This window comes from Salvelinus alpinus, chromosome 28 (genome assembly GCF_045679555.1).
Source record: "Salvelinus alpinus chromosome 28, SLU_Salpinus.1, whole genome shotgun sequence".
NCBI classification, from domain to species: Eukaryota; Metazoa; Chordata; class Actinopteri; order Salmoniformes; family Salmonidae; genus Salvelinus; species Salvelinus alpinus.
In genome coordinates, this window is record NC_092113.1 from 27443198 (window position 1) to 27460478 (window position 17281).

A 17281-nucleotide genomic window follows, 5' to 3' on the forward strand; every position below is an offset into this window, starting at 1 on the left:
ACTTATGGATGCCACCCGTTAGATAAAATACGGAACGGTTCCGTATTTCACTGAAAGAATAAACGTTTGGTTTTCGAAATGATAGTTTCCGGATTCGACCATATTAATGACCTAAGGCTCGTATTTCTGTGTGTTATTATGTTATAACTAAGTCTATGATTTGATAGAGCAGTCTGACTGAGCGGTGGTAGGCAGCAGCAGGCTCGTAAGCATTCATTCAAACAGCACTTTCCTGCGTTTTGCCAGAAGCTCTTCGCTGTGCTTCAAGCCTATCAACTCCCGAGATTAGGCTGGTGTAACCGATGTGAAATGGCTAGCTAGTTAGCGGGGTGCGCGCTAATAGCGTTTCAAACGCCACACGCTCTGAGACTTGGAGTAGTTATTCCCCTTGCTCTGCATGGGTAATGCTGCTTCGAGGGTGGCTGTCGTTGTGTTCCTGGTTCGAGCCCAGGTAGGTGCGAGGAGAGGGATGGAAGCTATACTGTTACACTGGCAATACTAAAGTGCCTATAAGAACATCCAATAGTCAAAGGTATATGAAATACAAATGGTATAGAGAGAAATAGTCCTATAATTCCTATAATAACTACAACCTAAAACTTCTTACCTGGGAATATTGAAGACTCATGTTAAAAGGAACCACCAGCTTTCATATGTTCTCATGTTCTGAGCAAGGAACTTAAACGTTAGCTTTCTTACATGGCACATATTACACTTTTACTTTCTTCTCCAACACTTTGTTTTTGCATTATTTAAACCAAATTGAACATGTTTCTTTATTTGAGGCTAAATTGATTTTATTGATGTATTATATTAAGGTAAAATAAGTGTTAATTCAGTATTGTTGTAATTGTCATTATTACAAATAAATAAAAATCGGCCGATGAATCGGTATCGGCTTTTTTGGTCCTCCAAAAATCGGTATCGGCGTTGAAAAATCTTAATCGGTCGACCTCTAGTCTGTAAGCTGTTAGTGTCTTTACGACCTTCCACAGGTGTATGTTCATTCATTGTTTATGGTTCATTGAACAAGCATGGGAAACAGTGTTTAAACCCTTTAGAATGAACATCTGTGAAGTTATTTGGATTTTTACGAATTATCTTTGAAAGACAGGGTCCTGATAAAGGGACGTTTCTTTTTTTGCTGAGTTTATATACTTGTTGTTGGGGTGGGATTGAAGTGGATGTGGGGGTCCGTGGATAGCGTTTGACCACATCTTTGGATTCCTCATATTTTACTCATTGTTATAAAAAAGTTTGGTCCAAATCAGATGCTAGGTACTATAATTATTGAATATTATATGAATTCTAAAAATTAAAAGAGCCAATTTGGGTGCAATCAATGAGCTTACAGTTTTTACCGATTGCTTACACACTGAAAGTGAATGCTTAGACAAAAGCATCAAAACCTTAACTTTTGTAACCATGCCTTAAAGGCACCTAAAGTACAAACACATTTTCTGCTTTGCACATGGTGTGCAATTCTGCAACACACTTTGCACTTGGTTTGCACTTTGTTTGCAGTTCTGCAACACACTTGCAAAACACTACACACTGTTTCTTACATTAGACACTTCGTTCAAGAATGAAATATCTTGCAATCATTGGGAAAACACTTCTATTCAAAATGAAAAACATACCTGAAATTGGCAACACCCACACACACACATAAACACTTCTACAGTTATTGAAGCCCAATTAGTTTGAGCCTTAGCACTACAAATAGACCTCAGGTAAGCTCACCACTTTTGAGAACTTTGCAAACATGGCGGCAGTGAGAGCGAGAGGAAGAGGTAGAGGAAGAGAGAGAAGAGTATGATGAGGACAAGAACGAAGAAGGGGACCAGGCAATAGACAGAGACATATTTCTGACGACATTAGGGCCACTTTGGTGGACCATGTCATAAATCATGGCCTGATGATGAGGGAGGCTGGGCAGAGAGTCCAGCACAACCTAGCATCCATAATATGGACATTTAGACTGGAGAACAGGTATGTTTTCAACTTTTTAAACTAGACTGTACCTATGTAATTGTTGCACATCATTCTGCATCACAGTACAATACAATGTAGTCCTACAATATTAGGTCTATGCTCCTCAGTGAACAAAAAAATAGGCATAGTGCTGTGAAGTACATGTAATACAGTTTTGATGTTACTGTGAACAGTATTGTAACGATTGACGTCTGGAGAAGGAGAGGAGGACCAAGGTGCAGCGTGGTAAGTGGTCATATTTTTTTATAAAATACGAATACACTTGACAAACAACAAATGAACAGTCCTGAAAGGTGAAACAAAACACTAAACAGGAAACAACCACCCACAAACAAAAGTGGGAAAACAGGCTACCTAAATATGGCTCCGAATCAGAGACAACGATAGACAGCTGCCTCTGATTGGGAACCACACCAGGCCAAACACACAGAAACAGAAAACCTAGACCTACAACATAGAATACCCAGAAATAGAATACCCACCCACATCACACCCTGACCAAACTAAAAATAGAAACATACAAAGCAATCTATGGTCAGGGCGTGACAGTACCCCCCCCCCCCCCCCCCAAAGGTGCGGACTTCTGCCGCAAAACCTGAACCAATAGGGGAGGGTCTGGGTGGGCATTTCACCGCGGTGGCGGCTCTGGTGCGGGACTTACCGCCAACCCAAGACCGGGGACCCTCGCAGCGGGCCCCGGACAGGAGGGAGACTCTGGCTGCTGCTCCGGACAGGAGGGAGACTCTGGCTGCTGCTCCGGACAGGAGGGAGACTCTGGCTGCTGCTCCGGACAGGAGGGAGACTCTGGCTGCTGCTCCGGACAGGAGGGAGACTCTTGCTGCTCCGGACAGGAGGGAGACTCTGGCTGCTCCGGACAGGAGGGAGACTCTGGCTGCTCCGGACAGGAGGGAGACTCTGGCTGCTGCTCCGGACAGGAGGGAGACTCTGGCTGCTGCTCCGGACAGGAGGGAGACTCTGGCTGCTGCTCCGGACAGGAGGGAGACTCTGGCTGCTGCTCCGGACAGGAGGGAGACTCTGGCTGCTGCTCCGGACAGGAGGGAGACTCTGGCTGCTGCTCCGGACAGGAGGGAGACTCTGGCTGCTGCTCCGGACAGGAGGGAGACTCTGGCTGCTGCTCCGGACAGGAGGGAGACTCTGGCTGCTGCTCCGGACAGGAGGGAGACTCTGGCTGCTCCGGACAGGAGGGAGATGCTGGAGGCTCCGGACTGACGTCCTTCGTTGGAGGCCTCGTGCCATAACTCCTCACTGGAGGTTTTGTGCCATGGATCATCACTGGAGGCTTTGTGCCATGGATCATCACAGGAGGCTTCGTGCCATGGATCATCACTGGAGGCTTCGTGCCATGGATCATCACTGGAGGCTTCGTGCCATGGATTATCACTGGAGGCTTCGTGCCATGGATCATCACTGGAGGTTTCGTGCCATGGATCATCACTGGAGGCTTCTTGCCATGGATTATCACAGGAGGCTTTGCTCTGGGAGAAGGCACAGGACTCACCAGGCTGGGGAGACATGCAGGAGGCCTTGTCCTTGGCCGAGGCACCGGATACACTGGGCCGTGGAGGCACACTGGAGGTCTCGAGCAAAGAGCCTGCACAACCCGTCCTGGCTGTATGGTGACTTTGGCCCTGCACGTGCGGGGCGCAGGCACAGGACGCACTGTGCTGTGCAGACGTACTGGAGACAGTGTACAGAGCTGGCGCAGGATAACCCGGGACGAGGAGACGCACTAGAGGCCTGGAGAGCAGGGCTGGCACACTCCTTCCTGGCTCAATGCCCACTCTCGTCCGGCAGATGCGAGGAGCTGCGATGTAACGTACCGGGCTATGAACACGTACTGGAGACACCGTGCGCTCCACCGCATAGCACGGTGCCTGACCAGTACGACACTCTCCACGGTAAGCACGGGGAGTTAGCTCAGGTCTCCTACCTGACTCCGCCAATCTCCCCGTGTGCCCCCTCCCCAAAAAATTCTGGGGCTGCCTCTCGGGTTTCCTTGCCAACCGTGTTCCCTCATACCGCCGGTTCCTTTCTCCTGCTGCCTCCGCTCTCCTGGCTGCCTCCACCTGTTCCCATGGAAGGCGATCCCTTCCAGACAGAATCTCCTCCCATGTGTAAGATCCCTTGCCGTCCAGAATGTCCTCCCATGTCCATTCCTCCTTTTTACCACGCTGCTTGGTCCGTTGTTGGTGGGTGGTTCTGTAACAATTGTCGTCTGGAGAAGGAGAGGAGGGCCAAGGTGCAGCGTGGTAAGTGGTCATATTTTTTTTATAAAATACGAAAACACTTGACAAACAACAAAAACGACAAACGAACAGTCCTGAAAGGTGAAACAAAACACTAAACAGGAAACAACCACCCACAAACAAAAGTGGGAAAACAGGCTACCTAAATATGGCTCCGAATCAGAGACAACGATAGACAGCTGCCTCTGATTGGGAACCACACCAGGCCAAAAACACAGAAACAGAAAACCTAGACCTACAACATAGAATACCCACCCACATCACACCCTGACCAAACTAAAAATAGAAACATACAAAGCAATCTACGGTCAGGGCGTGACAAGTATGTAAAAAATAAGAACCTAACCAATGACATCATATTCTTGCATTTTCTACAGAACTTCCAGATGACCTCCTGAGGGTGGAAGGCAACGTCTGTTCACCCATGAACAGGAACTGGCCATTGTCAATCTAGTGTTGTCAAACAACACCATCTGCCTACATCAACTATGAGAGCAAATCATTGCAGATCACACAACATTCCATAATATCAACCGTGTCAGTATGTCGACACTGCCGCATCTTGCGTCAACACCAACTTACGATGAAGCAGCTGTACAGGGTTCCATTTGAGAGGAACAGCGTTAGTCAAAGACCTCCTTGTCTGTGGGGTCACCTGCCTTGCCTGTAGCTTGTAGTTTTTGACTGAATGTGTCTGACCCAACCCACCCCCATCATTGTGTGAAAAAGTAGACATTGTAGTTCTGTGTTTTGATTAAACACCATATTCACGGTACAGTATATGCATTTTCTATTAGAGAGTCCTGGACTTTGAAATATCACCTTGTGTGACACCATTAGTCTGCAAGGAGTTTTCCATCACCATGCCACCCTAGGGCTCTACAATACTGCAACACATAATCATATGTCTGGATGCACTACATAATGCAGTTGTACAGGACGGACCAGAGCAGCCCAGGTTTGTTGTCATCTGGGATAATGTTAGTTTCCACTGGGCTGCTCTGGTCAGGGACTGGTTCACCAACCACAATAACTTCACAGTTGTATACTTGCCCCCTTACTCCCCATTTCTCAAACCGATTGAGGAATTATTTTTGGCTTGGTGTTTGGAAAGTGTATGACCGCCAACCACATGACCGCCTGCCTCTTCTGCAAGCAATGGAAGAGGCATGCGGAGACATTGAGGTGGGGTCAGTCCAGGGTTGGATATGACACTCAAGGCGATATTTTCCCTGTTGCCTATCCAGGGATGACATTGTTTGTGATGTGGATGAGGTGATGTGGCCAGACCCTAACAGAAGGCGGGATCCATAAACCATCCACCCCATCCCTTTTAAATGTTTTTTTTATTTTTAAATTTCACCTTTATTTAACCAGGTAGGCCAGTTGAGAACAAGTTCTCATTTACAACTGCGACCTGGCCAAGACAAAGCAAAGCAGTGCGACAAAAACAACACAGAGTTACACATAAACAAACGTACAGTCAAAACACAATACTCTTGAAAGAGTAATTAAAATGGTGCACGTGTGTATCATTTTGTTGCAAAATTACAATTTTGAAAAAGGATTGTTAGGTTTTGATTGCAGAGTTTCATTTTGCCATAGAAGTGAGATGCCATAGAAGTAAGTGTTGTCTTATTTGGCTTGTTTGTAGAGTTTTGACACAATGAGTCAAATTCCGCAATAAGTGTGTAAGCAATCGCAAAAAAATGTAAATGATATATCAACAAAAGCAGAAATGCCAATCTTATTTCTTTCTAGCAACAGAAATTATTCCAGAACAATCAGAAATGGTGGGTGTCAATCCTCTTGTGCTGTTTGAGGTGGAACGACCCTGATTCGAAACAGCAGTGTAGTGTACGTGTGGCTCTCTGCACCTGGGCCAGTTCTGTTGATTTGCAGGCCTCCACTGCACAGGACCAATGTCCTTTGGGAGGACATTTTTTTGCAGTGACATTAAGATCCGGTTCTGGAGATGGGATCATGTTTATCAGATCAACATTGGTGGGTGTGTAGTTTTTGTTTTAACTCCTGCTTTTGAAGGACAGTACTCAAGATGGGAGTTTGACAAACTATGTTTTCACCTGGAGGCTGGGTAGTTTTGGTAAATTGTTAGGAAACCCTAATGAGATTGGAACTGTTCCATAATTCTCAAAATAATATTTTCCAGTGCATGTTCCTACCTCATTTAGTCTTTGGATACAGCCTACTGTAGCAGCTTACAGGTTTTATGTGTGAGCGTTTTGCACAGTGCTCTCTCTCATTCTTCTCTAACTGTCCCAGCAGGCCCTGGTACTCTCATCATCCCTCTGCCTGTCCCATAAGAGTAAGGAGATCCTGGACAGCAGCACTACACACATGCTGTGTTTGTGTGAGTGCGTGTGTCTGTGCACGTGTGCCTGTGTGTAGTGCTGAGTGGATGACCAGACAAAATAGCAGTTGGGAGTCAGACAGTCTGTTTCCCGGTTTGGCGTTGGCTCTGATCGAACCGTAGGCCGTGTGTCTGACTGAAGGCCGTGTGTCATGGCTTCATGTGGTCCAAAATAAGTTGTTACATTACAGTACTATTCAACTGGCATTCCCCTCCACAGTGGAATAGTGAGTCTGAAATAGCTCCAGTAATTCAGTCCAGTAATAATGTGACGATGCCATACTTGGTGTGCTTGTGACGGTCCCATTTGACAGTTTGTTGGCTTTGCTGACTGAAGACCATCCTCTTGTACAGCCATGCATTTTCTTTAGTGTATTGGCGTCAGTTCGTCGAGGCAGTGCGGCAGTTGGTTTCTCAAAGTGGAAGAGAGAGACCGTTGCTGCTGTAGCTGTTTACTCATTGGGTTTTGGGCTCAGGATAGATCTCAATATCTGGTAGGGAGGGAGGTCAAGACTGCCACGGGCTCAGTTTGGGTCACTACACTTGAGCTAATTCAGTTTCCCCTTATGTGAGGAGATTTGATTTAGAAGTGTAAACTCTGTGAAGAGTTAGTTGAGTGACACCATTTTGTTTGGGATTTTGTTCAGGCCAGTCCCATCCCTAGCTGAGGTTTGGACTAACGTTTTTGAAAGCTTCTTTACTTATTATTTTTAACTCTTTGTGGAGCGGAGGTCCTCAACAGTGCATTTTCAGCAAACTCTTGTCTTGGCAGTTTTCTGGACTTAATTCCAGGTGATTCCTGCCTTGTTCATTTAAAGGCTCCAGTTCTGCTGCCCTTTCTCCAGTCTTTCCCTCATATGTAGACCTACCAGTTCCCTGGGAATCTGTCTGTGCCATACCATTCCCATTGCAGCCAGGGTTTACGACTGCAGATGGTGACTGCAGCCGCCTGCAGTCACCATCTGGTAGTTCAACAAAATGTGATTGTGATTTCTTGCTATTTAGTCATAGCTGCATCTGTTTTTTTCCTGACTGGCTTAAAACAATTATAATAGTGTTCAAGTGCCATAAGCTTTGCAGCTGGGAGGAAGACCATTAACTGTGGAATGGGTAAAAAGCTGTGTTTGGGTGGGAAGGGGGCGAGAGGAATTTGGCTTCTGACTGCCTTTCTCTTGAACGTCATCATAAACTCTATTGGGTTAAGCCTGGGAAGATCAGCGGTAGACCAACAGTTTCCACCATTATATAATGCCCCTTCGTTTTTAAAAAACCATTATAAATAGTGGCTGCAACCAGCAGCTTATATATTGCTGATTTCAGAAGCCTCAAATTAGACAACCCTCACCAGCAACAGTCTGTGTTTGTACTGAGGAGTCTGTGTTTGTACTGAGGAGTCTGTGTTTGTACTGAGGAGTCTGTGTTTGTACTGAGGAGTCTGTGTTTGTACTGAGGAGTTTGTGTTTGTACTGAGGAGTCTGTGTTTGTACTAAGGAGTTTCTGTGTTGTGTGCTCGACACTAGCAGCCTAAATCAATTAGTTTAATTAACGCTGAAACCATCAGACTGGGGTTGGTTGGGATCGTTAGTGGGCTGCTGATTGGGGAGGTGGGTCTCGCTTCGGGAGACGCAGGAAAGCCACTAATGTTTTTCTTCCACCCACACTGCCATTCCCAGCAGTAGATTGCTCAAAGACTCCGTACTAAACTTTATGCTGTTTATATTTCAACATAAAAATATGATGCCAAAATGAACACAATACATTTTTTGGGAAACTATGTTGGAATTATATGGTAATGAAAAGAACCCTTCCTATGACTGCACCAGTGCAGGATTGTGGGTTTCTTGGCTTTGGTTTAGCTGACCCTAAACCAAACCTCTACCAGCATGTTTCTGAAGTATTGTGGCTGTCACCTCGACGCAGGCTATGACTACATCAGAGTTGTGGTGAATCTGCTGGCCAGTCTAGAACCACAGTGACCTCATTGCTCATATGTTTTAGTGTCATTGACTGACAAATTGCTAAAACATATGATGTGGTTAGCTGATACGTAAAATACCTATCCAGGAGTTGTAAGATCTTACATGCATCCGCAACGCCTGGGCAGAGGATCGCACCTTGTGACTTCACTGGTGAAAGTGGCCTATGTTGACCTTCTATAATTAGGACCTCCCTCTTCTGACTGACTCTCTCTGTGCCGGAGATTGTTGATTCAAACTCTGATGTAGATATTGCAGTGTTGACTTTCCCTTGAGTTCCTCATACACTCAATAACATTCTCTGTAGATTTGAAGAGCCTGGTGTTTACATTAAGCAACTGAAATGACTCCATGTCCTTTATAGTATACCTCTCTTCTGCTCTGTCCTTATCCTCAGAGGGCCAGACCGTGTCCTCTATAGTATACCTCTCCTCTGCTCTGTCCTTATCCTCAGAGGCCCAGACGGTGTCCTCTATAGTAAAGTCCATGGAGAATAAGAGCACCTCCTCCCAGCTGCTCACTGCACTGAGGCTAGGAACCACTGTCACCACCGATAAATCTACGATAATCGCGAATTTCAATAAGCATTTTTCTACGGCTGGCAATGCTTTCCACCTGGCTACCCCTACCCCGGTCAACAGCTCTGCACCCCCCACAGCAACTTGCCCAAGCCTCCCCAATTTCTCCTTCACCAAAATCCAGATAGCTGATGTTCTGAAAGAGCTGCAAAATCTGGACCCCTACAAATCAGCTGGGCTAGACAATCTGGACCCTCTCTTTCTAAAAGTATCCGCTGCAATTGTTGCAACCCTATTACTAGCCTGTTCAACCTCTCGTCTGAGATCCCTGCCGTGGTCATCCTCCTCAAAGGGGGAGACACTCTAGACCCAAACTGTTACAGACCTATCCTACGCTGCCTTTCTAAAGTATTCGAAAGCCAAGTTAACAAATGGATCACTGACCATTTCGAATCCCACCGTACCTTCTCCGCTATTCAATCTGGTTTCCGAGCGGGTCATGGGTGCACCTCAGCCACGCTCAAGGTCCTAAACGACATCATAACCGCCATCGATAAAAGACAATACTGTTCAGCCGTCTTCATCGACCTGGCCAAGGCTTTCGACTCTGTCAATCACTGCATTCTTATGACCGCCTGCCTCTTACCTTGGTTTCTCAAATGACTGCCTCGCCTGGTTCACCAACTACTTCTCAGATAGAGTTCAGTGTATCAAATCGGAGGGCCTGTTGTTCGGACCTCTGGCAGTCTCTATGGGGGTTCCGCAGGGTTCAATTCTCGGGCTGACTCTTTTCTCTGTATACATCAATGATGTCGCTCTTGCTGCTGGTAATTCTCTGATCCACCTCTACGCAGACGACACCATTCTGTATACTTCTGGCCCGTTGGACACTGTGTTAACTAACCTCCAGACAAGCTTCAATGCCATATAACACTCCTTCCATGGCCTCCAACTGCTCTTAAATGCAAGTAAAACTAAATTCATGCTCTTCAACCGATCGCTGCCCGCACCTGCCCGCCCGTCTAGCATCACTACTCTGGATGGTTCTGACTTAGAATATGTGTACAACTACAAATACCTAGGTGTCTGGTTAGACTGTAAACTCTCCTTCCAGACTCACATTAAGCATCTCCAATCCAAAATTAAATCTAGAATCAGCTTCCTATTTCGCAACAAAGCATCCTTCACTCATGCTGCCAAACATACTCTCGTAAAACTATCTCTCCTACCGATCCTTGACTTCGGCGATGTCATTTATGAAATAGCCTCCAACACTCTACTCAACAAATTGGATGCTGTCTATCACAGTACCATTAGTTCTGTTACCAAAGCCCCATATACTACCCACCACTGCGACCTGTATGTTGGCTGGCCCTCGCTTCATATTCTTTGCCAAACCCACTGGCTCCAGGTCATCTATAAGTCTTTGCTAGGTGAAGCCCTGCCTTATCTCAGCTCACTGGTCACCATAGCAGCACCCGCCTGTAGCACGCGCTCCAGCAGATATATTTCACTGGTCATCCCCAAAGCCAACTCCTCATTTGGCCACCTTTCCTTCCAGTTCTCTGCTGCCAATGAATGGAATTAATTGCAAAAATCACTGAAGCTGGAGTCTTATATATTCCTCACTAACTTGAACCTCTTTTTTGGCTAGGGGGCAGTATTTTGACATCTGGATGAGAAGCGTGCCCAAAGTAAACTGCCTGTTACTCAGGCCCAGAAGCTAGGATATGCATATAATTGGTAGATTTGGATAGAAAACACTCTAAAGTTTCTAAAACTGTTATAATAATGTATGTGAGTATAACAGAACTGATATGGAAGGCGAAAACCCGAGGACAAAAATTCAGCCCACCAGTTATTCCAATGGCTGTCATTTTTAATATGAAGGGAAAACCTCCCAGATTGCAGTTCCTAGGGCTTCCACTAGATGTGAACAGTCTTTAGAAAGAGTGTCAGGCTTGTTTTTGGAAAAATGAGCTAGAATTTGTAGTTTTTCTAAGTAGCTCCCGTTTTGGCTGTAGTGTTTTCATGCGAGTGGATGAGAGCGCGTACTTTGTTGTTTATCTCCGGTGTTCACATGTTCCACTTGCACATTCATCTTCTGCACATCTATCACTCCAGTGTTTAATTGCTAAATTGTAATTATTTCGCCACTATGGCCTATTTATTGCCTTACCTCCCTAATCTTACTACATTTGCACACACTGCATATATATTTTATATTCTGTTATTGACTGTACGTTTGTTTATCCCATGTGTAACTCTGTGTTGTTTGTGTCGCACTGCTTTGCTTTATCTTGGCCAGGTCGCAGTTGTAAATGAGAACTTGTTCTCAACTGGCCTACCTGGTTAAATAAAGGTGAAATATAAAAAATAGTATACCTCTCCTCTGCTCTGTCCTTATCCTCAGAGGGCCAGACAGTGTCCTCAGTCTCTGTATGCAAAGCCCTTTCTAAGTCACAATTCTAACTCTAGCTAGACTGATCCCCTGCCAGATAAAGGCCCATTAAATGCTAATTATTCTGTATTTAGAATACTTTCAGATCACTATCAAGGTGTTATTGTGTGTGTGTGAGAGAGAGAGAGGTGAAAAAAACACACCCCTGTTTCCAGTTTGCTGATTAAAGCACTTCCCCCTTGTTGACTTTTTTCCCTTTGAAATGATGCCATCACAGAATACTTTTGGCATGTATACAGATCAGATTCTCAATAGATGTAGTAAGACTACATCTTTGGCATTTTAGTGCTTGGGATTTTTTGCTTAATGGCTTTTGTTAAATTTACGGATTTAAGGATTTGTAAAAAAACATTTTTGGACTGTACTGATTAAAATGTTTATCTTCAAATTATACAATATTTAATACAATTTGTTCAAAGGGTATTGCTCAAAAGCACATTTTGGAACACAGGAGCACAGCCAAACTTGTGCTCTGTATATCTCTCTAGGAATTGAAGAGAGGGGAAGCACTGAGATATGAGACATGAATGGACAAAGCAGAGCTCCACAGCAGTGTGGGCTATTAAAGGGATAATCCACCCCTAGAAATAAAAATCATGAAACTCCTGTCAATTTGGTGACAGTCTATGTTCTGTCAGTGGGTAAAAAAAAAAATCCCTATGATTTAACTTCTAAGTGGTTCTGTCTGTGAAAATCAGGAAATCGTGTAGGAACAGCGTCATAGCTACATAATTCTCGTCACTGGAGATGGGGGTATAACACACGATCACATTTCATAATGCTTTTAAAACAATGACCTGCTCTTCAGATCACCAAATCAGCCAATAGATGGTATGGGCATACTAGAACACATCCATCCGCTTATATCATCATATTTTTCTTAGATATGCTCAATCTAAATAGTGTACCAAATTATTCAACTCTGTTTCTCCTTCAAGTACCATGTCGCAAATCGCCCTGTGTTTGTGGGAAACAGAGATATTACAGAAAGGAGGAGATAGGAATCCCATTGGGCAATGAATGGAGAAATGTCCCACCCAACTGACTGACCCATCACATTCACGTTGTAATGCTGCGTCACATGGTTACTAAGCTAATCGTCAAGCAATCCCGTCTCAATGTCAGGGTAGGAGTAGAGAAACCTGCCTATTTTCCTCAAGCTGGTCAGCCAGCACAGAAAGCGAGAGCATTGCATTGTGGGTTTGTAGTAGGCTTGAGCTGCAACAGATTTCCCAAAACAATGTTCACATGTTTCTACCAACCTTGTTATAATGACAAAATGAAACATTTGTTCATAAAATGTGTTTTCACATATTAGTGTTATTTATAGGAATTAGTGGTTTGAGGTGGATTATCCCTTCAATGAACAAGTGATGAACCATAGAATATGCTATGGAGTGAACACACTAGTGTCAAACTTCATATCTGCGTGAAGAGAGAGAGAGAGAGCCTGTCAGCTGTCTCATCGTGGGAATCCGTGATGGCAAAGGTTCTCTCGTATCTACATTATTCTACAGCCAGAGCTCCATTGTCTACTCTTCTGGGAGCTACCCTCCTCAGTCTAAACCCAGGGCCAGAGCACTTGGACTCTCTCGCTCTTTCTCCCCCAAATCCGGACGGCCATGTTTTCTTTTCCCTCTTCCAAAACAAGCCAAGGTTTTCTGCCAAAGCTTTGACTTGGGTTTGGCTTGCACTTTATCTCTTCTATACCCTCAGCTTTATGACCTGCCCCCCTGTTTGGCCTCAGTTTTGAACACCATAAGGCCTGGCTGACTCCAACTTCTTCTCTGTACTCCAATAGTCTCTTCTACCAAACCTTATTTCTATGTAGAAAGCCACGACGCATCTATAAGTCCTAACCAAGATGGGAACGTGTCGTGACTCTACAAAAGCAGTGCAGTCTGACAAGGATGAAAGTATGGTTTCACCAAGGCTGGTTTCTGAAATGAGGGTGGATCGTCTTGAGTCTGGACTGGAAATTGTTGAGTAGTTGTCCCCTGAGGGAAGATATTTAAATTTAGCGGTAACGTAAACTACCACGCATCATTGGGTGACTGACCTGGAGCAGGAAAGGGTGTGCTCTTTCTGTGTTTAGGAAGCCCCCTCTAGGCTCTACTCTACACTCACTGCCCTCATCTCTTCTGTTTTCTGCCCACTTCACTGTCCAGCACCATGCCAGTGATGATGGGATAATTGGAGCCTCGATGAGGTAATGACTACACTGTGCTGGTTCAGCCAGACTGTCTACTGGAAAAAATGTCTGCCAGTTGAGCCATGGCAATATGTCCTGGTTCAGTGGTTTGTCTAAAAGTTCTCATTACCTGGCTGTTTTGGGTTTCCTCCGTCATTGAATATTCTGTCCCAGTGATGTTTAACGTGGTCAGCTGTTCCTAAGACTCACCTGTAAGACCACTCGTTGCTGGTAGATCTGGTGAAGGGGTGTCCATGTTTACCACAGGGTTACAGCAGCTAGCTGTCTGTAACAGTCCTGGTTTTGCGTTTAGTTTACTTCAGGGTTACAGCAGCTAGATGTCTGTACCAGTCCTGGCTTTGCTTTTAGTTTACTGCAGGGTTAAATGGGTAAGCTAGATGTCTGTCTAAAGGGACAGGGCCATACAGCTGTGGAAACAGCAGTGTGACCCCACTTAGGCCTTCTGCTTTCTTGTTTTCCCATCGAATTTGCCCCACAGGGATCGCATGTGTGTGTGTGTGTGACCGAGAGAGGGAGATAATGTCTTGTGCACACATTACAGCAACAATTGCACATGGTTACAATGTTATGTAACATAGTACTGTACTAGAACCTGTTAGAATGTTGGAAGTAGGGGTATAGCTTTGTGAGCAGTAAAATGTATATACAGTGTATTCAGACCCCTTGACTTTTTTCACATTTTGTTACGTTACAGCCTTATTCTAAATTGATTAAATTGTTTATCCCCCCTAATCCATCTACACACAATACCCAAATAGTACAAAGCAAAAATAGTTTTTTAGAAATGTTTGCAAATTTATATTAAAAAAAACGGAAATATCACATTTACGTAAGTATTCAGACCCTTTACTTAGTACTTTGTTGAAGCACTATTGGCAGCAATTACGGCCTTGAGTCTTCTTGCGTGTGACGCTACAAGCTTGGCACCCCTGAATTTAGGGAATTTCTCCCATTCTTCTCTGCAGATCCTCTCAAGCTCTGTCAGGTTGGATGGGGAGCGTCGCTGCACAGCTATTTTCAGGTCTCTTGAGAGATGTTTGATCGGGTTCAAGTCCGAGCTCTGGCTGGGCCACATAAGGACTTTTGCAGACTTGTCCTGAAGCCACTCCTGCGTTTTCTTGGCTGTGTACTTGGGGTCGTTGTCCTCTTGGTAGGTAAACCTTCGCCCCAGTCTGAGGTCCTGAGTACTCTGGAGCAGTTTTTCATCAAGGATCTCCTCTGTACTTTTCTCCATTCATCTTTCCCTCGATCCTGACTAGTCTCCCATTCCCTGCCGCTGAAAAACATCGCCACAGCATGATGCTGCCATCACCATGCTTCACCATAGGAATGGTGCCAGGTTCCCTCCAGACGTGACACTTGGCATTCAGGCCAAAGATTTCAATCTTGGTTCCATCAGACCAGATAATCTTGTTTCTCATGGTCTGAGAGTCTTTAGGTGCCTTTTGGCAAACTCCAAGCGGGCTGTCATGTGCCTTTTACTGAGCAGTGACTTCCGCCTGGCCACTTTACCATAAATGCCTGATTGTTGGAGTGCTGCAGAGATGATTGTACTTCTGGAAGTTTCTCCCATCTCCACAGAGAAACTCTGGAGCTCTGTCAGAGTGACCATCGGGTTCTTGGTCACCTCCCTGACCAAGGCCCTTCTCCCCCGATTGCTCAGTTTGGCCAGGCTGCCAGCTCTAGGAAGAGTCTTGGTGGTTCCAAACTTCTTCCATTTTAGAACAATTGAGGCCACTGTATTCTTGGGGACCTTCAATGCTGCAGAATTTTGGTACCCTTCTCCAGATCTGTGCCTCAACACAATCCTGCCTCGGAGCTCTACGGACAATTACTTCAACCTCATGGCTTGGTTTTTGCTCTGACGTGCTCTGTCAATTGTGGGACCTTATATAGACAGGTGTTTGCCTTTACAAATCATGTCCAATCAATTGAATTTACCACAGGTGGACTCAAGTTGTAGAAACATCTCATGGATGATCAATGGAAACAGGATGCACCTGACCTCAATTTCGAGTCTCATAGTAAAGGGTCTGAATACTTACAGTAACAGTCAAAAGTTTGGACACACCTAATCATTCAAGGGTTTTTCTTTATTTTTACTATTTTCTAAATTGTAGGATAATAGTGAAGACATCAATACTATGAAATAACACATACGGAATCATGTAGTAACCAAAAAAGTGTTTAACAAATCTAAATATTTTATATTTGAGATTCTCTTGGCATTCTCTCAACCAGCTTCATGAGGTGGTCACCTGGAATGCATTTCAATTAACAGGTGTGCTTTGTTAAAAGTTAATTTGTGGAAATTATTTCCTTAATGCATTTGAGCCAATCAGTTGTGTTTTGACAAGGTAAGGGTGGTATACAGAAGATAGCCCTATTTGGTAAAATACCAAGTCCATATTATGGCAAGAACAGCTCATATAAGCAAAGAGAAACGACAGTCCATAATTTCTTTAAGACATGAAGGCCAGTCAATCTGGAAAATGTCAGTCGCAAAAACAATCAAGCGCTATCATGAAACTGGCTCTCAGGAGGACCGCCACAGGAAAGGAAGACCCAGAGTTACCTCTGCTACAGAGGATACGTTCATTAGAGTTAACTGAACCTCAGATTGCAGCCCAAATGAATGCTTCACGGAGTTCAAGTAACACAATCACGCGAATCAGGCCTTCATGGTCGAATTGCTGCAAAGAAACTACTACTAAAGGACACCAATAAGAAGAAGAGACTTGCTTGGGCCAAGAACATGAGCAATGGACATTAGACAGGTGGAAATCTGTCCTTTTGGTCTGATGAGTCCAAATTTGAGATTCTTTTGGTTCCAACCGGCATGTCTTTGTGAAACACAGAGTAGGTGAACAGATGAAGTCCGCATGTGTGGTTCCCACCGTGAAGCATGGAGGAGGAGGTGTGATGGTGCTTTGCTGGTGACACTGTCAGTGATTTATATAGAATTCAAGGCACGCTTAACCAGCATGGCCACCACAGCATTCTGCAGCGATACACCATCCCATCTGGTTTGTGCTTAGTGGGACAATCATTTGTTTTTCAACAGGACACTGACCCAACGCACCTCCAGGCTGTGTAAGGGTTATTTGGCCAAGAAGAAGAGTGATGGAGTGCTGCATCAGATGACCTGGTCTCCACAATCACCTGACCTTAAACCAATTGAGATGGTTTGGGGTGAGTTGAACCACAGAGTGAAGGAAAAGCAGCCAACAAGTGCTCAGCATATGTGGGAATTCCTTCAAGACTGTAGGAAAAACATTCCTCATGAAGCTGTTTCAGAGAATGCCAAGAGTGTGCAAAGCTGTCATCAAGGTAAAGGGTAGCTACTTTGAAGAATCTAAAATCTAAAATATATTTTGATTTGTTTAACACTTTTTTTGGTTACTACATTATTATTATTCTTCAATGTAGAAAATAGTACAAATTAATAAATGCGTCGGCGTGTCCAAAGTTTTGACTGGTA

General features: G+C 44.7%; 1 protein-coding gene across 1 annotated transcript in view; it reads left to right on the forward strand.

The window, feature by feature from the left end:
* The window catches only part of LOC139557592 (integrin alpha-5-like), an 86508-nt gene that overhangs the window by 16325 nt on the left and 52902 nt on the right, over positions 1 to 17281 (forward strand). The gene's annotated exons all lie outside the window — the stretch shown is intronic.